Source organism: Acinonyx jubatus, chromosome B2 (genome assembly GCF_027475565.1).
Source record: "Acinonyx jubatus isolate Ajub_Pintada_27869175 chromosome B2, VMU_Ajub_asm_v1.0, whole genome shotgun sequence".
Classification (NCBI taxonomy): Eukaryota; Metazoa; Chordata; class Mammalia; order Carnivora; family Felidae; genus Acinonyx; species Acinonyx jubatus.
This window is the reverse complement of record NC_069385.1, coordinates 13,360,128-13,384,092: the sequence shown is the minus strand read 5'-3', so window position 1 is coordinate 13,384,092 and position 23,965 is coordinate 13,360,128.

Sequence of the window (23,965 nt, the reverse complement as noted above, 5' to 3'; positions counted from 1 at the left end):
TCATCTTATAAAAACTCAGTTTTCTCAACTCACACATAAGAGGACTGAACCAGAAGATTGTTCTGTATATCAGAGCCATACGGGGATCATGAATTGGCTAGTGGTCTTCCTGAATGAATACCCTCATCTTTCAGGGAGGGTACTCGTTTTACATTTTATATTTTAAAGATTAGATTAACTAATATAATTACTGCAGCATTCTTCTGTGCTTGTTGTTTCAATTGATGTAACTAACTGATGAAATAAAGCAACATATTTAGCTTTAAAAAAACTAACTTTAAATGAGATGTTATTATTTGGCTAACCTTAAGTGGTGAGTTGATATCTCATAATCACTTATCATGGAAAAGTCCTCACATGGAGATTTAGTGCTTTGGAACATGTCAGTCTTTATTCTCTATCTGTATTTATATCTTGGGAGCTAAATATGAAGGGTGGACATTTTGCTCTTTAAACTTTCTACAACACATTTATTATATGAACTTGAAATGCAGTAACATATTATTATTTTGCTTTTGCATTTTTTTCCTCATCCCAAACAAACTGACCATCTGAATATAAAGGACCTACCACAAACCAGTCATTAACTTTTGAATGCCATTCAACCTATTTTTTGATAGGCTGCAATAAATCTTTGCAAATTGCTAGTTTTTCACATAGCAAAAGGATTTGGGGAATGACACTATGAGAAGTACAAGTTTCTAAAATAAAACATGTCTTAATTTTTCCTTTCTAATTATTATTTTCATGGAAGTCAAGAACCTAGAGCCACAAATTTTGTTGCCCTTCTCCTTGTACACTAAGGAATTTCTTTCTTATATAATGGAGTTTCTGGCTTTGACATGAGTAGAAACGTTCATGACAAAAGGAAATATTAGAACACTATACTGCAATAAAAGCACATACATACACACACACACACATGGTGAGGGTAAGGGGAGTCTACAAACAGGATTCATGTTGAGTGCTAAATCATTGTAATAGTACTTTTTCAAAACATGAATGGTTTTCATGATCAACATATGCAAAAGATTATAATGCCAACTCTCAAGACCCCATATGAGTTTGATCTTCTGCATTACCAGTGATGTATACTGAAGGAACGAATACCCATAAATATTACTTTACTAACCATACCTGGGTGTGAGTCTATTTTACATTTAATTTAATGTTTGTTGCTTTACTACTTGTGAATCAAAGGAAATGAACTTTTTCTTTCCATAATACCTGAACTCATTAGGAACACATGCAAATAAAGAATTAGCCAGATAAATTAGCTACATATAATTATCAAATATTGAATAAATATAAATATAAGCTGCAAGTTTCACTGTGATTTAGAATAATGGCTCTGTCAGTCCAAGAATGAATATGGAGAAAAATAATTCATGTCATTTGTCTATAATGACAGAATTTATAAAGTAAGAAGGCAGAAAGAAAGGAAAGGAGGGAGAGAGGGAGGGGAGGAAGAGGGGAGGGAGGGAAGAAGAAAAAGAGTATATCAGCCACATTCTTCCTACTATTCTGTTTTCCACACAGACACCAGAAATCCTAAGGATACCAGAAATCTAGAAAATCTATTAAGCCCTACCTAATTTTCCCCTTTTTTTCTACCCACGTTATCAAATCTTCAGAAAGGTCAATAGAGATAGAGATGATCCAGAATCCCAAATGGTATGCCTAAGTCCCTTAAAACATTGGAAATGAGTAATTTTTTCTTATTGTGGTGAAATATTTACCTCTAAGACATTTGATAAGAAAAGCAAAAAAGTAAAGGCTAAAGAAAATGACATTAAGAAATAAGAATATTTTACTCAAGAAAAACCAAATTATTAAAAAAAAAAAAAAACCTTAACAAGAAAATGCAGTGAATAGTGGTTGTGGAAGGGAATGTGGTCATTACATATTTGACAATACAATCACGTATTTAACCCATCCTATAATTTACCAACCCAGCAAGAATAGTTCACTTTTCTGTTCTTTCTTCTTCATCATGTTAGCTAAAATGTCTTTATATTCAAAAATCCCCAAATATAATTATATAGGGGTTCATTCAAATTCAAAACATCAACTTAAAAATTGATTTTCTTCAGCTACACTTCGGAAATGGAAGAGGAACCTGTCACTCTTAGAACCTTGCAATGCTGCAGACTGAAGCTTGCAATATGGCAAGCATACGTGTTACTGAAAAGCTTTCTGGCTATTTCAGAAATTCAGAGGGACAAGGAGACTCTCAAATGACTACACTATAAGTAAAGATCAACATCTAAATCCCATTCATGCAATTGGATTTATCAAGCATATGCAGAATATTCATAGTTCTTAAGTGATGGGAACTGAAAACAAAAAACTAAAGATCGATTGTCCAGTCCAAACTTCCTTATTCTACAAACAGGGAAAGTGTAGGCCAGAAATGTACTTTTTTGACTATATGCTTTTTTTTTTCCAAATATGAAAGATGATAGTGAGAATCTTGTCAAATATCTGGCTTTCAAGTAGAGTTTAAGAAAACTTTTATGACTAAAACAAAGTCAGGTTATTATGTATTGTATATACTCTAGTATATATAAATTTAATTAAACATTTCAACAGGTAAGGGAACACTTTATAATTAGATAAGGATAGCAGATACAATATAAAATCCAACAGTCTAGGTGGCTCATTGATTTATCCAGATTCTGCCACCCATCAGCTGAATGCTTCTGAGTAACCTCTGGAACTCTCCAGTTTCAACTGCTACTTCTGTGAGAATAGTGGTATTTGTAGTAGCTAGCACTTAGTTTTGACTTGAACGTGTTGGATCATAGTCCATGCACTTTGCCAGGCAACTGGCTAGCATTACTATTATTCTCAGCCACTCAGTGAAGCTTTACACTTCTCATCTCCTTCCTTCTCTTTTCCCCAAGAAACTAAATTACAGCTTTTATAAAGAAAATTTAAAAGGAATTAAATAATGGTGCCCAAAGGAATCATAAGGTTGATCTTAGCTAAGTCTTCTCAACATTGGCACTGGTGACATTTTGGGCCAGCCAATTCTTTGTTGTGGGGGAACGTGCACTTCAATGTTCAGCAGCATCCCTGGCCTCTATCCACTAGATGCCAGTATCACCCACCTACCCTGTTATGACAGCCAAAATGTTGCCAGACATTGCCAAATGTCCCCTGGGATGGGGGCAGGGGGCGGAAATGAATTGAGAACCACTGCTCTAAACTGACAGCCGTGTGTAACTGATCAAGAAATTCGTTGTGATGTCTTTAGAGGAGTGCCCAAACTAGGAGCTAGACCCCAGGTGTCCTGTGAAACAGCACACCGATTTCTCAAAAGAAAGCTTCCTTCTGCACTGCTAACCAGTTGCAAAGACTAAGACTCAATATTAATGGAAGACAAGAGGAAAGGACAATTCTTCAATCTTTCTTTTATGTGAAGCTTCTCTCTCAGAGAAAAGATTTTCAGCCTGAAACATTATTAAGAAAGGATTAAAGGTCAGTAAGGGTGAGGATAGTGTTCAAGGCTCCCGGGAGGCTCAGAATGAGGTCAAGTCTCTTGGATGTTGTGACCCAGTAAGAGAACTTGTAAATGAAACACAATGAAACCCAAATCATAACCTCAGAAGCAAAGAAGAATGGGAATTAGTCCTGGAAAACTAGTGGAAAGAAATAGAGTCACTGTTTTAATGGTTATTTTGTAGCAACTAAAAAGCACACTGAATATTGAGCTTTGTACTAATTATTTTTAGGACCTAGATCATATTATTAATATATATTTTGAGAATACTTAGAAAGGAAACAATAACCTCTAGGAGGTAAGATAATATCTCTAGGAATTAGTTATGGTAAAAGGAATCTTGTTTTCTTAGAGGACAAGGAAATCAGGTAAGCACAGCATCAATGGTGTTTTTAACTGGAGATTTGACAAACTCTTGCTAGTTTTTGTAATGTTATAGTATGTTGAATTATGATCTGGATATAATGGTATAATGAGTTAGGTTTATAAATTTGAATGGATTCCCATCTTAGCAGTCCCAGTCTTAGATGATAGGATAAAGAACCAATGTACTAGCAGAGTAAGCAAAACCTACAACTATAGTATCTACTAGAGAAAAAGTTTAGTCTGAAAATCCAACTACAGACACACAGAATGTGAGTCATAGCAGATATGAAAAAAAAAAGTTACAAATTCTATCTCATGGACCAACAATATGATAGAGGCCATTTGAACTATTGCAATTATAGATAATCACATCAACAGAAGTCTAATGTCCAGAGCCTAAGAAATGTTAGCTTCTCTCTACTACACCACATTTTTTAGGAATGAAATCAGCAAATTATAATGTGTTCAGAGATGGACAACCAAAATGGTGAAAGAAGTTAAAATTCCTCAATATGACAAATGGTTGAAGTAACTGCATATGATTCCCTGAGAAATAGAAGACTCTAAGAGGACAAGGTAGTTCTCTTTATATACTTGAAGGGACGTGAAGAGACAATTAGATTTATTCACCACAACTCCACTAATTAAAGCCAACGGGTGGAAGCTATGGGGAAAGGGATTGCAATACAACCAAAGAAAGACTTTTCTAAGCCTTGAGATTCAAGGACTGCCTTCTTGCTGATTAAATCAGTAATAAATAAATAAACAAACAAACAAATAACAATTTCTTAAATTCCCTTCAGGGGTAGTAAACAAACTCCAGCCATTGTATGGATAGAGATTAAAAGTGCCTCAAGTAAGCTTCAGTTTGAATCTAAAAGTTTTTCAAAACTCTATTGTTCAAAATAGGCTAAAAAAATAACCCAAGGGGATTTGCTAGTTGACTTCCTGAAAACATAAATAAATAAATAAATAAATAAATAAATAAATAAATAACATTTCAAAAACCTGTTGACAAAATTGGAAAACTGATGGTAGATTAAAATAGTGTATCACTGTCAAATGTCAAATATCCTGAAATCTGTAACAGTACTGTGGTTATGTCAGGAAAGAAGCCCCGTCTTAGAAAATGGCAGGGACTTACAAGTTTCCAAAGGAGGTATCTCAGCAAGCAAGCAGGTTTGGCACTGTTCCACGGGTACCAAAATAGACAATGTGATTCAGTGGACCAGAGGAACCAATATCAATGCTCGCTGTACCCCTTTGGGAAGAAGTAACCAGACTCCAAAGAAGGTGACTGAGCAAGCAAACAGGTGGTCTTGCCACAACTCTTTGGATGCCAAAAGTAGACCAAATGTCAGACGGTTTAGCACTCACAGCACAGCAAACAGCAGACGCTTCACAATAGCTGTGTCTCCTCTGCCCCCACACCCCACAGGGCAGTGGGATGGAACCATCTGCACACACGATGGGTCACAGTTAAGGAACCCAGAGCTAAAGTCTCAGCCCCTTTGGGGCAAGCTTTTTCCTCCCTAGGAAAAAGCACTTCACAGGGCAATCAGCGCTGTGGTCACCTTGGCCTACCTACTTGCCTGTGTGACCATCTGCAGAAACTGTTCCAGGTCAGAGGATAGGTAAGCTTTGCAGTTGGGCAGTCAACAAGGATGTGCAGGAAACCCAGAGCGCCTGGCAGACTGCCTTTCCAAATGGTGATCATGATCTTTCTATTCCTTATTCTTAGGAAACATATGTTGAAATATTTAGTGATTAAAAAAGTCAAGTTAGTATCAAATAGTTCAATAAGACAGTGTGTGTGTGTGTATGTGTGTTTGTGTACAAGGAGAGGGAAGAAAAGAATAGAAAGCAAATGATGAACAAATGGGATAAAAAGTTAATAGCAGGCGAATCCGAGTAAAGTAAAGGTACAACTGTTCTTTGTACCTTTCTTATTCTTGCATTTTTCCTGAAGTTTGAAATTTACCAAAATAAAGTGTTTATGGTAAGTTATACTTACAGTAAGTTACACTTACTATATAAACACTTCCTTTTCTTCTCACCAAAAACTATAGTAACAATAACAGCAACAAGTACTTGTTAATTACAAAATTTATTTCTTTTCCACAATTCTCCCCCCTTATTTGAAAATCTCAAGCCACATTTTTATGTGTGTGAACAAATATCCTGGTATTGCTCAATATGTATGCCAGCTTTACCGTGGAGGTGGGGGTGGAAAAATTCCTGTATTTCAAGTCAGTTGCTTCAGAAAAAAATCCATTAATTTTGAGAATTGGGTGAAAAATAAAGATTTCTTTCTTTAGAAATAAAGAATATAAAAAGTATCGCAAAGAGAGACACTGCTTTTCTTTTGAAAATTTTGTCAGGTCGTGAATAATTTGAGGCTAAAGGAGGAAGAGGGTCAAGAACAGAAGGAGATAAGGGGGTTTGGATTAAAATGTATTTTTTCAAAGAAGCCATCAATAATATCTCTTTGAAGGCTAGTGTATAATTCTTATTCATTAGCCTTATTCATTAGCCATATTCATAATGATCCAAGAGATTATTTGTGATGACCCAAGAGATTAATTAATGTCTTGACAATTAAGAAAAGCTCTGAGGGTCCCGGGTGAAAGTATACTGAGGACCCTCAGTGCAGCTCTGACATACAGAGCTGCTGCCCATAAATGCCCACATACAGGAGACGTCCCATAAATGTGCACTGCTACCCAATTTGAAATGCTCATTGTCTTTGCTCTTTTTTCTTCTTTCAGCTGGAAAATTTGGAAGCAGAAACTGCTCCATTGCCCTAAGTGGGTCTCATGCCATTCAGACCCTCACTGAGCTTAAAAGGCACCATCTCTGTGGAAGTATGTCGTTGCAGGAACATGTGGGAGGCTCTAGTTTCCTAGGAAAGTGCCTGCTTCTGAGTTATCAAAACTTGATCCTCTGTGGCCACTCCACTCTGCACATGAGAGGGACATCTAAACTAAGTGAAGTGCTGGGAAAGAGAGAAACCGCACTGAAGAGTCCGGTTTGTGTACATAATCCCAAGGAAGATGCCCAATAGGACAGAAACACACCGTGGTATGTGAACTGGGGTCATCCTAGAAGGTGACCCCTTTGTGTGTAATATTTTGTTTGCAAGCAAACATTGATGGCCTCATCAAAGAAAACGCCCATCAATTGTTAAATTCACCATAGCGACATGAAAAGTAAATGCTACCTCTGATCAAAGGACCTTGTGTGGAAAGTCCAAGACTTTCTAGTCTTCTGTAAGGAATACTTTGTTCTACTTTTTACCTTTAATATTAACCTTAAAATTATCTTCTGGTTAAGACATCATGTCCACCTTCAAGTCTTGGTTTTGTATTCTTTAAAAGAATAACATCCCTTACCTAGCTCCACATAATTGCAAGAGAAGAAAATTAACATGAAAGGTAATCTGAAAGCCAGAAATGTGTCAGCTGCAGAAAGGTTGATTCTTGCGCACTGAAAGTACTTCCTGAGAGTCTTAGTGAGAGATTGTCCATCCTAAGGCTTTCAGGGGTTACTCCCTAGTTTCAACTGTGCAGTTTCCTTCTTCTATCTAAGTATTCATAAAAGGTAACAGTGGATCAGTGAGCTCATCATTGCATCTGTGCAGGAAGTCAAGCATTAAAATGTACTTACTTTTCATTTCTCTGTAGTTTCTCCATACTGCATGCTCCCTTTGCATATTATTTTCTCTCTTTTTTTTTCTAACTCTGTTCAGAATACTTATGCCTTTTGAATCAATGTGATAAAATGACAGGTTTTTTTGGTTGATTTTAAGAACACTTTAAGCCTTTTGAAAAATATGGATCCAATAAGCTTAATCTCAAAACAGAAAGACTCAAATGACCATAGATAGAATGGCTAATCTTTTCACTCCTGTGTAGTTCCTTGGACATGAAATATTAACAATGACCCAAGAATATTTTCCTGAAGATTGTGTTTATATAATGTCACCACCAGTATGTTGGTCTTTCTGATCTTTGCTAAATTATGTCAAGATTTTCTTTGTAAAATTTCAGTCTTATAATCAATTTCTCTAAGACAATTCTACTCTACGGTTTTCTTTGTTGTAACACACAGTAGAGATTAGGCAATTGCCCGTTTTATTTTATCTATGTAGACAGTCAAGTTAGATGCCTCATGCCAAAAAGCCCTCCACTTTGAACTTTTGTCTCTATTAATCAGATGAATCAAGCACACTGAAGTTATCTATGAAAACATCATAGAAAACAGGGTGCCAGCTTCCCTTATAAGAATATTTCTGACTCTACAGGCTGCCAGCAGATTCAATGTTAAAATCTGTGTCTGTCCCTCAATATAATAAGGCACAAATATGCACCAGACATCCAGAGGCAATGTTTCAGGAAGACAGCTGTCTTGGATCAAGATAACTAAATTTACTGTCTCAGATCTAGTTGGCTGTAGTTAATGTGGACCCAATACATATATCCATTGGATGAGAAAAAAACAAAAGCCAAGATAATATTTTATCTTGAATATTGAAGTCTTATATTGGCCTCTAAAAACCTATTTCTCAAGTATCATGTCCCAGAATGGATATGCGTTATTTTTTATTTTTTTTCTGATCAGAGTAATTAAAACTGGAGCCTTAAAAATTTTTACAATGTTAAATAAATGCATTTGTGCATAAATACATATATGCATATATACACTATTAGATATTTCACAAGTAAAAGGATAATTCAAATAAAACACAATAAGGGAGAATAAAGTATCTGTATGTAAGTCACTAGGGAGGAAAATTCTTCCCTTTAATGCGCTGTAATAACAGAGGTTCTCTCAAGAGATGAAGTATTACTGCTTTCTGCCCATAGGATGTTTCTCAACAATCATTATTTCTGCCTAAGGACCAGCTTTAGGTAAGACATTCTAAGGTAAGTAACAAATAGGTGTGTTTTTTCAGTAGTTTTCATTCAAAACCATTTTTTATCAGAAATTTGCTAGAACTACCTTGCTTTTCCATGACAAACAGGGAAGTGCCAGCCCTGACTCAGTCTGATGAGCTTAAGTTCCTTATGAAATCCGAATATAAAGAAAATGCAATGTTCTGCTTTGTTCTTCCTTCTCATTTTACCTTCTTGTCCTTATGGATAGGATTTCTTCTGGCTTGGCATTCCAGTAAAGGAGACTGTAGATGTGAACTAAGGATAAGACATAGTAGCCTCAGCTTCTCACCCTCTCTATGAGCCACACATGCCCCTGCTGTGGCTGTGCATACACAGCCACAAACACTACCCTTTTCATAGAAATATCCACCCATAGGAAATGGGTGTCTTCAGAAATCCTCACTGCCATTGTAAAAGCATCAAGATTTTTGCTGAGATTCTCAACAAAATTCTTTTTCTCACAAGCCATACTGCTTGGCTGAAGGGAAGGGATGGAAAGAAACATGAGCTTTCATCAGTGCCTTGTCCCAACCACTGTATTTTCCCTTGTGTGAGATGCTTCAGGATCACAGTGACAGAATATGGTATCCAGGTTATATTTAAGACTACTGCCATTAGGACATTAGAGCCTAAGAGTGACGAGTCAATTAAAGGGTCTGCTTTGTGACATCCAGTCAAGAGCCAGTTAAATGTAATTAGAAAGAATTTCAACCTAGTCATTGGTTACCCCTGAGATCAAACTAAAACCACAAGGAAGTATGTACATTACTAGCTGTTCAAAAGTAAGCAAAACCAAATTGCAAAAGTTTAGTGCACTGTGGTTTGTGGCAAATAAATATTCAAGCTCTTGCCATGTAATGCCATGGCATTTTTTAAAGGAGTCAGAACGTAAGTCAAGTTCAATTTAATTTACACAAAATTTTTGTGTCTGAGACACTTAAGTTACAAACATAATGACCATTGACACTGAGATTTTAGGATTACAGAAAATGGGTTGAGGGTGGGCTGAAAATGCATCCTGTAACAAGGTACTTTTCAAAGAACATTGACTAGCTGCATGTACATTTAAAGGAATTTTTAAAACTCAGAAAAAATTAAATATATAAATCTTTGAAAGCGTGTCTTGATTCAAATATGTGAAAAGATGATTCTAGACCCTGGGCACATATTCAGAGAAAGATCAGTTTGGGGCGTGGGGTTCTTCCCATTACATATTTAATGCAAATTTAATACTATACTTTTTCAATTCCCTTTGCGTTGTCTGTAACCTTGTATGAAGTGAGAATTCCATTGAAATCTGCATTTGGAATTGCACTTAAACTTTACAAATTTACAGAGGAAATTGGGACAACTACTGCTTCATCTGCTCTTTGAATGAGGTTCAGGTTTGCATTTCGTGACCAACTCACTCGAAAACTAACGCTTAGAGTTCTGAGTCCCGAGGTCCCAGAACCCACACCTAGAAAAAACAGCCCTGTGATTTCATGTGGTACAAGGTATGAGCTCTTTCTTTCTCTCTCAAGCTCCAGAAACTTAAAGTCTCTGATCCATTCACATCTAGAAAAGTACCCCATCTGCTTGAAGACAAAATAAAACTCCATGCAATAGAAAAAGATGTCCCTGGAGTGTACTACCAGCCCTAAGACAGTGCAAAATGTTTATTATTTATTTGGGGGAAATTAGTTAAGAATCAAGTAGAACCAATAAGGGGTAAGCAGGGAAGGAGAGAGTGTCTTCATTTTTATCATTGTCCCATCAGACTTATTTGGCATCATTCTTCACTACCACCCAGAGGACCTGGTTGGCACTACTACCCTTTATACTAAGAGACTGTCTTTAAAAATCGTGCAAACGTTTTGCAGAGCAGGCAGTAATCTACTCAAAGCTGCAGTGGTTCTTTAGGATGTATTAGACCAGAAACAGAACCTACATAAAACAAGCAAGTTTTACAGCTCTGTGTTTCAATAAAACCCCTATATACTTGTGGAAAGAACACAAAACAGCCCTCTGTAGTATGAAAATTGCCCAATATTAATTTTAACAGCCCCAAATGTCTCAATGTAAGCATAGATACATTTCTATTTTTCAGACGGAGTATCTTAGGTTTTGATTTTGAAAGAATGGTAGTCTTAAATATATGTCATAAGGGGAGATGCTCATAATTTTTGCAGTAACTGAATTTGCCTCTGTACACCTCAATAACTGCACACACATCTCAATGATTTGTTGTCATTCGGAGCTATCTCCTGAGTCAAACATTGTTTTCTTCTCCCCCTACAATATGTGTATGAAATCTAAACCAGTGTAACTAGAAAAAGAAAAGGCTTATTGCCTAAGTTCCAACTAATAGTGTCACATTCTTAGTGATGTATGCACTGCCTGAAAAGAATAAATGTATATTTGTTCATTTATGGTTTCAGAGAAAGAACATAGAGGTCTTTCTGGGGACAGTGAGGAAAATACATCTTTGTATTGTCACATGCCTTGTAATAGGAATGTTTAGCAACAAAAATCCTCCAGGAATAGGTGGATTACCTATTTATTATTTAATAGGTGAATTATTTAATAAGAATATTATTTATCATTTAATAGGTAGTTTAAACATTACCTACAACTGCCTTCTTATTTTGCTATTTGATTTCTTAAAGAACCTAAATCTTGAGAATAGGCTATAATATATACATTTAAGTCTCTTAAGAGATATTTCTATTGTTTTGCTTCCAATACATAAATGTTTTATTTAATTAGTATTACCCACTAAAGTTAGAAAGTCTCTACTGAATACAGAGGGTTATAGAATGCCAAATGGAAATGAGAGAAAAAGGGATACAAACAGAGGAAGATTTGAGAAGAGAAAGGGAAGGAATAGAGAAGACACTATGTTCCTGAGAGCCTGGGTAAAACTGAATATGGTCATATACCCTGAACAACCATAGGTGAGCTTCATTAATATAGACACAGCAAAAATAGTTGCAATTACTGAGCCCCGGAGAAAAGGGAGAGATCACATTTGTGTGACCCGATGACTGATTTTACTATCCATCGTGGAGGACACAGCAGATGAATCACTGAGAAAAACAGCAAATTATTTTCCCCCATTTTGAGGAGGGAAGTAATGTCCCAACACTACATGGTATTTGCAACATTTATATGTCTCATTGGCTCCCCTTTCTATGGTTCCCTCAGAGAAGGGCTTCTGGGACACAGAGATATTTTCACATCCCATATCTGGTTCTGGCATAATGTCACTGCCCCCACTGCTAGGGCATCAAAACAACCAAGCCTAGAGATCCATTGGTGTTCTTTGGGTCTGCAAATGCCTACGTAGATTTGGCTTCCACAGATATTCCCAGTTCTGAGTTAGAAAGGACCAGTTACAGGCATATAGTCTATATTATCCCCTCAAAAGATCTCTAATCAGACGCTAACCTGTGGATTCCACTGGTTTTTGAGTGACATGGTTTTTACTTTCCCAGAATAATACAATGCAATTTGCATGAAGTTTCCATTATATGGCATAACATTAAGATGTGGTATTAATTTCTACAGTTTTCCTGACAGAGTAGTACACATGACTTTTTTTCTTGCCATGGTCAAGACATCATGTTTTAAAATTAGTGGATATTATTGCCTAAGGAGTCTGACTACCAGAGACTTCCAAAAGAGATTTCCCATTTATAAAGTAAATTAGGATAAAACATCAGTCAGATGTTTCAGACTGCCTATTCCTTATTTGCCAGCTTTTTGAGGGTTTTTTGTTTATTAGTTGCTTGCTTAGCTGGTTGATTTGGGGAGGGTTGTTGTTGTTGGCTTATTTTTTGTGGCTGTTCAAAATTTTTTACTTCTCCCTGGGATATTTGTCATCACACACACGCATGCTCTTCAATTTTCTCTGCTCAATGGATTTCCCTTTGTAATGACCAGGGTGGGAGGTCATCATTGCCAGAAGAAAGTAGAAAATCTAGACATACATTTGCTCATGGTTTGACATCATGGTGGGCCACCTACATTTCCCATTTCATCCAATAATGTCCCCCTTCTCTATATCATTTTGACTTTAGAGTCAGTCAGAACTCAACCCTTAATATCCTGACTAGCACAAGAAACCTATCAGCTGATTGTTTTCCTGCATCTCTGCAAGTGGTAAACCTGATTCCTATTCCTTGCTCTTGCCTCTGCAGGAGTCCATTCAAAAAACAGAAAAATAACAAGGCCTTCCTGTTACTCTTTGGCTGTGAGACAATTTGTTCCCATCTGCCCCCAGGCTCACCCAGTGTTCTTACTCAGTAGGAAGCTGCTACTGATCATTGCTGTATTAGCTCAAAACTCATTTGCCTTATGAAATCCATGGCCCTTATTTCTCAAGAGAATAGAGAAAAACAATAGGCCTCCTACCCAGCTAGGCACTTTCCATGCAAGCCACTACATCTATATAAATTAGGTTCAAATAGCATCAGGTTATTTTCGAGATTTACAAACTCAATATTGCAAATAGTAGAACCTGGCAAGTAGCTCTTAGGATCCCCTTGCTGCCTGTCAATCAGTCACATAACTTCTACATGGATTAAGTGAGGGGGGAGTGGGGGGAGGAAACAACAAGAAAAACTTAGGTTTACATCAACAACTGCTGCGTGATTTTTGTTTGTTTTGATAAATTTCATCCATTCACTAGGGATGTTGATTACACGATTTCTTTTTCATTTTTATTATGAAATTCTTCCTTTTCTAAGAATGAACTAAATCATTTTTTAATATTTATTTATTTTGAAAGAGAGCAGGGAAGGGTCAGAGAAAAAGTGAGAGAGAATCCCAAGCAGGCTTCGCACTGTGAGCGCAGAGCTCAACGCAGGACTCGAACCCACAAACCATTGTATCATGACCTGAGCCAAAATCGAGAGTCTAACATTTAACCAACTGAGCCACCCAGGCACCCTTGAACTAAATTTTATCATAATGAAATTCACAAATCAAATTGTATAATACAATTCCTAATAATGACTGGTGATCCCTTTATTTTAAGTAATGTTCACTACAATACAATTCCAGTGAAATCCAAAAGCAGGAATAGGTCACTGAAGCTACTTGCACCAGGATGTAGCTTGGCCCATAAGCATGGATATGCACATAAAAAATATGAGTATCTCTTTTAAAGTATCATTTTCTTATAACAATGCTGAAGCTTCTGGTAGGAAATTGGGAGATCAGTTTGGTTGTTTTCTTATTGATCCTGAAGACCATTGAAGTGATCGTGCTGGTTATTCTCTAATAGGCTAGTTTCCCACTTAGACAGCTGGACGGCGAGCAGTTAAAGACACCATGGGGGAAAAGCCACCCTATACTTCATGCAGAATTGAACGAGAGGAAAGGGGAAATCCACTAAATGCTAACTGCCAGGTAACGGCCACGCTGTTTCTGGCATAAATTTAAAAGCAAGAAGTGTTTCCTCTGGCTCTGGTTTTGCATAGTGCACAGATATCTTTGTAAAAAGTAGGAAATTAATCTTAGATTGGATCTATAAACTAGTCATTTTTTTTTACTCTGTTGTGTTAAAAGAGCATAGTTTTGACCTCTAGCTGTATTTTGTAATATTTTGAAGTCTAAGAAGCTCTTGTCAGCACTTTATAATGTTGGAGACTCCCACACACAAAAGCAATTCGAGTGTTAAGTGCCCACTGTGTGAGAAAATTCATAATGGGAAAAGTAAAACGTCAATAATATTTTTGATGTGTATTTTGTTTCCTAAGAACATCTATATTCATTTGAAAAAAAGTTTCTATACATTTTCTCAAGCATATTTATTTAGTTCTTGGCTGGATGAACAGGTGACTTCCCGAGCTGTTGGGAATATCTCTGCAGCCTCTTGAAGATCAGAGGACTCTGTGATTCTTGAAATGTCTGGTTTGGTTGAACTTTCTGTTACCAATAAGGTCTTTACATTATGTGGCATTTTTGAACATAATTATCATGGACACACACACACTTAACAAAATGGAGCCTTGGAAATTGTATGGAAATTGTAATCAAAATAAAAAGCGATCAATGCAATAAAATTTACTAAGAACTTAGCTCCTTATTTGGAAGTCCAGCATCAATAAATTAATCGCAAGCTCTTTTACATTTATACTCGGGAAATAAAATGAAATTTAGAAAATGCTTTCAACTATACATTCTCTACTTAAAATCTTCATTTGAACTTCAAATTATGCTTTTATCTCCACCCAAACCATTAATTTCACTATGAAGTCTGAATGGTCATAAATTCTGATTCCATAAAATTCAATGCTACAACTTATAATTTAATACTCCCACCATGAAAATTGCTGCTCTGTGAATATAAGAATATAAATTCCTATTAATTTAATGAGAATTTTAAAAAAGAAGTGCCAGTTTCCACTAACACATCCTTCTCTTGGCCATACATTTTCCGAATTTTTCATTTAATTAATAATAATTCTGAAAACTTAAAACAAGTGATCTTGCTGCTTTTATTTTGTTCTGTTAAATGAAAAAAAAATTGCAAGTGGAGCTTTAAAAAAAAAGAAATTGGAAAATCTGTTTAATCAGATGTAACAGCCAAGCTTTTAAAAGGTGTGAATCTAAGCATTGGGTGCTCTGTCACATGTCATTCAATTTTTTGTAACACTAATGACACATTTTTGTTTTCCAAAGATAATTAGGATAATTTCCATTAGCAAAGGAGAGGAGGTGTGCTGCAGGCTTTTAATTATATTTGAAAATCAAGTAACTAAAAACAGTTTAAAAAGATACCCATGTTTCCATGGGAAAAATCAAAATATTGTTTAAAAATATGTTTTGTTAAATGAGATTCTCTGTGGTTGATTTGGTACAAATATTTTTGTACAGATTCTCTCACACGCTGCCCACAAACTACTTTTTTTCCCCAGCAATAAAAATGGCAGCAGAAATGTTGCTTCCTTTTTCTATAGTTCGAAGTCAAACCTACCAGAAGCAATCAACTGTCTATGCATTGATTTTGTTCTCACAGCTCCCATTCAGAGGTCTGACAAAAAAGCTGAATTGATCATTTTCCTTGAACATGTTGGGGACAAAAGGAAAGAAACAGATCTGCTGCTCTACATATGGATTCAGCTTCTATGCAGCACATATCCAAAGAGCTGATTATAGAAATGCCAAGTGGTAGCGTAAAAAGAGGGTCTAGAATAGTTCATGTTTTACAGATTTTCTACCCAAGTAAATGAAATGATAACCACACCATGAGAAAAATAGTACAAAGACCATAGATTTAACGGTGGGCACAACATGCTTCCTGTGTTTAAGACCTTCCCTAAATCTGCCCGCAGCACAATAAATCAAAAATATTTACCTAGGTGTCTGTATTTCACCTGTGTGCCCTTGCCAGGAAACTAGAGACAAATGAATACAGTTGACCTTGAACAACATGGATTTAAACTGCACAGGTCTATTTATAACTGGGTTCTTTTTCAATAAATACAGTACAGTCTTGTAAATGTATTTTCTCTTCCTTATGATTTTCTAATAACATTTTCTTTCTCTAACTTACTTTATTGTAAGAATACTGTACATAATATGTGTAACATATAAAATATGTGTTAATTGACTATGCTATCTCTAAGGCTTCCAGTCATAGTTAAGCTTTTGGGGAGTCAAAAGTTTTATGCAGATTGTCAACTGCATGCTGCGGGGGGGGTTGGTCAGTTCCTCCAACCCCCTCATCCCTGCCCCCCCCCACATCGTTCAAGGATCAACTGTATAGTTTTGGTTGTGGTAACACCAAAGAGAAATGTTTAAAAATATATAACATTCTTTCCATGTTGATGGTCTGGTAGTTTTTGTTTAGTTTTTTGTTTGTTTTCTGGTTTTAATTAATGTCTTGGTCCCATCAGAATGTCTTTTTAATTATAGAAAAATAAATATTTCCATTTTCAGTAAAGACTAAGCTATCATTTTACACTTTATGCACATTTCCAGATAGGAGAGGATAGTCAGCTTTAGCTTTCAAAAGAATGAACTACCAGATCCCAGTGGTCTCATGGGCAGATCAAAATGTTGACTTGTACATCAAACAGTGAGCACAACAGTGTATTATTTTTACATTATTCCCATTTGACTGTTGAGGATAATTGTATGTAAAAATATAAACTTTTGACTGTATTACTCTTATTGTACCAGAATACATAACCATTTGGGCTATATTGTGATTGTCTTGCATGTAATGTACAATGATATATATGACTAATAAAGAAAATCTGATAGCGATATATAGATTTTCCTCGTCTTTCTCATTTGCACATCATAACTTACCTGTTTAAAAAGGATATTCTCCAGGTGAATGTTGCCTGTAAGGAGTCTAAGAATTAACTAACAGATGACTTTGGCACTGAATAAGTACTTTATTTTTTAAGTTTTTGCTTAAATTCCACTTAGTTAACATACAACATAGTATTAGTTTCAGGTATACAATATAGTGATTCTACACTTCCATACAACACCCTGTGCTCATCACAGCAAGTGCACTCCTTAATACCCATTACCTATTTAACCCATACCCCCTGCCCACTTCCCTTCTGATAACCATCAGTTTGTTTTCTATAGTTAAGAGTCTGTTTCTTGGCTTGCCTCACTCTCTGTTTTTCCCCCTTAGCTTGTTTGGTTTATTAAATTCCACATATAAGTGAAATCGTATGGTATTTGTCTTTGTCTGATTGATTTATTCTGCTTAGCATAATACTCTCTAGCTCCATCCATGTCTTTCCAAATGACAAGATTTCATTCTTTTTTGTGGCTGAATAATATTCCATTGTACATCTATACCACTTCTTCTTTATCCATTCATCAGTCGATGAGCACTTGGCCTGTTTCTATCATTTGGCTATTGCAGACAATGATGCTATTTTTGAATTAGTATTTTTGTATTCTATGGGTAAATACCTGGTAGTGCAATTGCTGGATCTTAGAGTAGTTCTACTTTTAACTTTTTGAGGACACTCCATACTGTTTTCCACAGTAGCTGCACCAATTTGCATTCCCACCAACAGTGCAAGAAGGTTCCCACTTCTCCACATCCTTACCAACATTTGTTTCTTGTGTTGTTGACTATAGCCATTCTGACAGGTGTGAGGTATTATCTCATTGTAGTTTTGGTTTTTATTTCCCTGACAATTAGTGATTTTCATGTGTCTGTTGCCCATCTATATGTCTTCTTTGGAAAATTTTCTATTTATTTTTTCTCATTTTTTAATTGGATTGTTTGTTTTTTGAATGTTGAGTTTTATAAGTTCTTTATATATTTTGGATACTAGCCCTTTATCAGTATGTCATTTGCAAATATCTGCTCCTATTATGTAGGTTAATCTTTTTAGTTTTGTTGGTTGTTTCCTTTGCTGTGCAGAAGCTTTTTATTCTGATGAAGTCCCAATGGCTCATTTTTGCTTTTGTTTCCCTTACCTCTGTAAACATATCTAGAAAGAAATTGCTATGGCCAATGTCAAAGAAGTTACTGCCTGTACTCTCCTCTAGCACTTTTTTAAAGTTCTTATTTATTTATTTTGAGAGAGAGAGAGAGAGAGGAAGTAGGTGAGGGGCAGAGAGAGAGAGAGAGAGAGAGAGAGAATCCCAAGTAGGCTCCACATCAATAGCACAGAGCCTGACATGGGACTTGAACTCACAAACTGTGAGATCATGACCTGAGCCAAAAGCAGGAGTGTGATTCCTAACCAGCTGAGCCACCCAGGCACCCCTCTTCTCCAGGATTTTTATGTTTTGAAGTCTTACATTTAGATCTTTAATCCAGTTTGTATTTATTTTTGTGTTTGGTGTGAGAAAGTGGTCCAGTTTCATTCTTTTGCATGTTGCCGTTCAGTTTTCCCAATACTGTTTATTGAAGAAACTGTCTTTTTCCCACTGGATATTCTTTCCTGCATTCTAAAAAATTAATTGATTGACTATATAGTTGTGGGTTTATTTATAGGTTTTCTATTCTGTCCCATTGATATGTGTCTATTTTTGTGCCAGTTCCATAGTGTTTTGATCACTAGAGTTTTGCAATATAACCTGAAGTCCAGAATTGTGACACCTCCAGCTTTACTTTCTTTTTCAAGTTCGCTTTGGCTATTCGGGGTCTTTTGTGGTTCCATACAAATTTCAAAATTGTTTTTTCTAGCTCTGTGAAAAATGCTGTTGGTATTTTGATAGGGATTGCATTAAATCTGTAGATTGCAGGGCACCTGCGTGGCTCTGTCCATTAAGCATCCAACTTTGGCTCAGGTCATGATCTCACGGTCCATGAGTTCAAGCCCCACATTGGGCTCTGTGTTAACAGCTCAGAACCTGGAGCCTGCTTCAGATTCTGTGTCTCCCTCCCCTGCTCACACTCCTTCTCTGTCTCTGTCTCTCTCTCTCTCAAAAATACATGAAGATTAAAAAAAATTTTTTTAATCTGTACATTGTTTTGGGTAGTATAGACATTTTAACAATATTTGTTCTTCCAATCCATGAACATGGAATGCCTTTCCATTTCTGTGTGTTGTCTTCAATTTCTTTCATCAGTGTTTTATAGTTTTCAGAATACAGGTCTCTCACCTCTTTGGTTAGGTTTATTCCTAAGTGTCTTATTGTTTTTGGTGCAATTGTAAATGGTATCAATTCCTTAATCTCTCTTTATGCTTCTTCATCATTGGTGTATAGAAATGCCACAGATGTCTGTACATTGATTTTTGTATCCTATGATTTTACTGAATTCATTTATTGGTCCTATCAGTTTTTTGGTGGAGTCTCTCCTGTTTTCTATATTGAATAAGTACTTAAGATAAATGAAGTAAGTGGGCTTTTTCTCTTCGATTGTTTCTACTTTTAAAATCAAAATGTCCCTAAACCTTGACAACCGTGACTCCTTCAATTAGAACTGCCAATCCAACTATATAGGGAAATAATCCTCTGCTATAAAGTTCATTGTTGAAAATAAATGTAGGCACTTCTAGTCTTCTTTTCAAAAATAAATTTGGTATCTTAAGCGGTGAAATTCTTTGCAAGAAACAAGAAGTTCAATGGGGTAAATTTTAGAGCATACTTTAAGTTGCTCAGCATAATTTTTTAAATGGGGAAGCTGTCTCCACGCAAAAACACTTTATGGTAAGAAAAAACTAGTGTAAAATAATACTGGATAACTCCAGATTACATATTTTAAAAAGATATAAACATGAAACTTCTGAAAAGAAAAACCTAGGCCCAGATCCCAATATATGCAAATGTTTTCTCTGCCTAGTAGTACCAGAGGAACTTCCTGAAGCACAGCTTTGTTCTTCTGCTCAACTTCTGCTCAAAACCTCTGAATGATGTTCCATTACCTATCTGCTAAAGTCTAATGCCTTCATGGAGTGCAAGAATCTTCATATTTTGTGTGAACATACCACAATTTATTCATCCCACTATTAATGAACAGTTGGGTTATTACCAATGTTAGGCTGTCATAAACAATGCTACTACATCTATAGTCTGGTGTGTGTGTGTGCGTGTGTGTGTGTGTGTGTGTGTGTGTCTATACACACACACATATATACTTCTCTTGGATACATACCTGAGGGTGAAATTGCTTAGGAAATAATATCAAATGATTTCCTCAATTGGTTTCATTAAATTATGCTTCTTCCAGCAGTGTGTGAGAGACTTCCAGTGCTATGCCTCCTACCCAATATTTCATCTTGTCAGTTTTTAACAATTTTAGCCACCTCGGTGGTATATAATGATACTTTATTAGGGGGTTAAGTTGTATTTCTCGATAATAATTATGTTGAGCATCTTGTCAGGTCTTCATTGACATTTGCAAATTCTTTTTTGTGAAATGCCTATGTAAGTTTTTGGCCATTCTTTATTGGGTTGTATGTCATTTTCTGTTGACTTATAACTCTTTACATTCTGTGGGGTTTCTCATTTGGATTTTTTTTTGTTTGGAAGTTTCTTGTTGGTATTCATTGAAAATATCTTTTCCCACTTTATGGCTTGACATTTTACTCTTTCACAGGCATATTTGAATGAATGAATAATTGAATGAATGAAATTCTGGATTGTAAAACACTCTAACTTATCAATGATAGTGGTTTTTACATCCTGTTTAAGACATCTTTTCTGACAACAAAATGAAGAAGATATTCTATGTTCTTGTTCTAGAATCTTTTACCTTTCACAGTCCATAATTCTTTCACAATACATAATTATGTATGGGTATGAAATTAAGAAGGATTTTCCATATGGACATTCAATTAACCCACCACCGCTATCAAAAAAAGAGCATCCCTTCTGCCTAGTAGAAGCCCCTAGTTATAACTCACTTAACCTTATATATCTGCATCTGGTTCTCTTTTTTTTTTAACTTTTTTTAATTTTTATTTATTTTGAGAGGGAGAGAGACAGAACTTGAGTGGGGGAGGGGCAGAGAGAGAGAGAGAGAGATGGAGACACAGAATCCGAAGCAAGCTCCAGGCTCCAAGCTGTCAGCACAGAGCCTGATGTGGGGCTCGAACCCATGAACCATGAGATCGTGACCTGAGCCAAAGTCAAATGCTCAACTGACTGAGCCACCCAGAGCCCTAATGCATCTGTTTCTCTTTAATCTGTTCTATTGCACTGTTTTAGATACAGAAATTTTACAAGGACTCTTGATTATCTAAGAGCATAAGGCCTCTAACTTTTTTCTTTGCCCTCAAGATTGACTTTGCTATCCTTGGCCCTTTATTTTTCCATACAAATTTTAGAATCAGCTTGTTGATCTCTACAGAAAAGGCCAAAGAGATTTTGATTAATGCAAAGTATTGCCTGCTGGAAAGGACTGTGACTGGGGCATACGGTTTGAGAGCTGAACAATGGAAGCAGCTTTAAGTCTGGTTGAAACCAAATTTTAAAGGGCTTTGAATGTTATTTAAGGAATGTATACTTTCTTCAGTGGACAGTGGGAAACCATCAGAGATCTTTAAGCAGGAAACTAAGATGATTAAATTTGCATTTTTGAAACATCACCAGGAAGCAGCATCCATGCCAAATCTATCCATCTAAATTCCCATATACCTGCCTTAAAAGTAGAGTCGTGTTTATACCCACATGCTGGGCAATGGACTATTCCCCCTGGAACCTCAAAGCAGAGAAGTTGTTTCATGCCTAGGATTGGGTGGGAAGAGATCTCCCCAGGTGTTAGAATAAACACAGCCCACAATGTGCTTCTTCTAATGCACCAAAGTTCAGTCCAAGTCTTGTTTTGAGAAGCAGGAGAGTGCCACCCTCTCTCAACCAGTTCATGTCTCCAGGAAAGATGTGTACTTCTCCGGGATGTCAAGGTGACGAGAGCAGATATAATGGCTCTGTTCTGGAGTTGTGCCCAAATGACCCACCCTGCCTCCCACTCTCTTGCTCCCCCTTCCTCTAACCCCCAGGTTCCCTGAGGCAGAGAACACACTCATCACTAAGACGTGCTAGACATATAACACAGGCGGAACAATACATACACTATGTACCATAAAATACACACAAAGCAGCAACTTGTTAAAAGATCTTCATCCATGACTCAGACTCCTTGCATTCCCACTTCTGATCCAGACTGCAGGAGCAATCAGACAGTCCTGCAAAAGTACAGACCGTTCCCTTCCAGAAACTGGCTGACTGAGCAGCTTATTTAAAAATTCGTATGCATTTTTAGGACAAGAGTCAAAGAAAAATGCTATTCAAGAAGAGGAAATGGGAATCGTAGTTAACCCACTTATCAAAAATAGATGACAGGAACTGTCTATTTAAATTAGATTTAATGCTGAGAAGAGAAGCTCTCATAGCCCTTCTTTGCTTCTCGCCCATTTCCTACAAGGTCATGGGGCTTTCAGGGCAGTCAGGTGGCCAGCTCAGCCTTGGACCATTTCTGTAGATCAGATCTATAGTCTGCATCCTGACAAAGCTTTGTTCATGGAATTACTTGGATCTGTCTTTTGCAAAAACAAACTAGACCAGAATAACTAGAAGTCTATGAGAGTATATGTCTTCCCTTACTAAGTCTGTGTACCCATCCTACAGAATATTAATGGACTTCATCTCTGTCCAGATCCAGGGGGGGATCTTCTTTTTTTAATTTTATCCTCTCCCTAGTGACAGGCTCCACATAGGAAGGCTGAGTCAGCCGCAGTGCCCAACCTCTCTGAGCTACCCGGGCCTCTTATCCAGGCCTCTCCAGCCTCTCCACCTCATCAAGGAGACACAGGGGCTCCCGCTAGAGAGCAGTAGTGCGGCTCCTTTTACGACTTTCTTTGCACAGTCCAATGCTGGTGGCAGTGCTCAGGCTCTCCCCCTGAAACTAGACATGCCTTTGCTTAGAGAAAAATCAAAGCAGACATACACTAAGAACACCAAGCTAGGAAACAAGTTGAAAGAATTTGATTTTGAATATTACCTAAAGAAACACCAACGTGGGGCTCCTGGGTGGCTCAGTTGGTTAAGCGTCCCCAACTTCGGCTCAGGTCATGATCTCCCAGTTCATGAGTTTGAGCCCCACATCCAGCTCTGGGCTGACAACTTGGAGCCTGGAGCCTATTTCCAATTCAGTGTCTCCCTCTCTCTCTGCCCCTCCCCTGCTTATACTCTATCTCTCTCTCTTTCTCTCTCTCTCTCAAAAATAAATGAACACTGAGGGGAAAAAAAAAGAAAAGAAACATCAATATAATCATAATAGAAAAGTCCAAAACCTTTTGGACTTTTCTTTTTTTAATATTGAGTATTTTCACCTTTTTGTTTGCATAGGGAGGGTAGGTGAACCATTGTCTTTTGAGTGTTTAGGACCTATAAAGACATAATTCAGCTCTGCCCATCCAGAAAGCCTGAGACATGTCTCAGGGAGTCCTGGTTGGTCACACGGATGGCTGAATGAATCTGTCGGGTTGGAACTATCATAAAAAATTAAGAAGCCACATCAAAAGGATCACATGCACAATCCCACGTGTGTCACAACCTGTCACTTCCTACCCTGCTACTTCATCACCTCTGCTGCTACTCCCCCGTTCCTCCCATTCTTCACTGTACCAGAGCACCATTCTGAAGCTAAATGGTTAATATAAAGACTATTCTGCCTAAGGTACAGGAGAGAAGAAGAAGTGAGAGGAAATCCCTATGGAATTTATGATATTCAGCT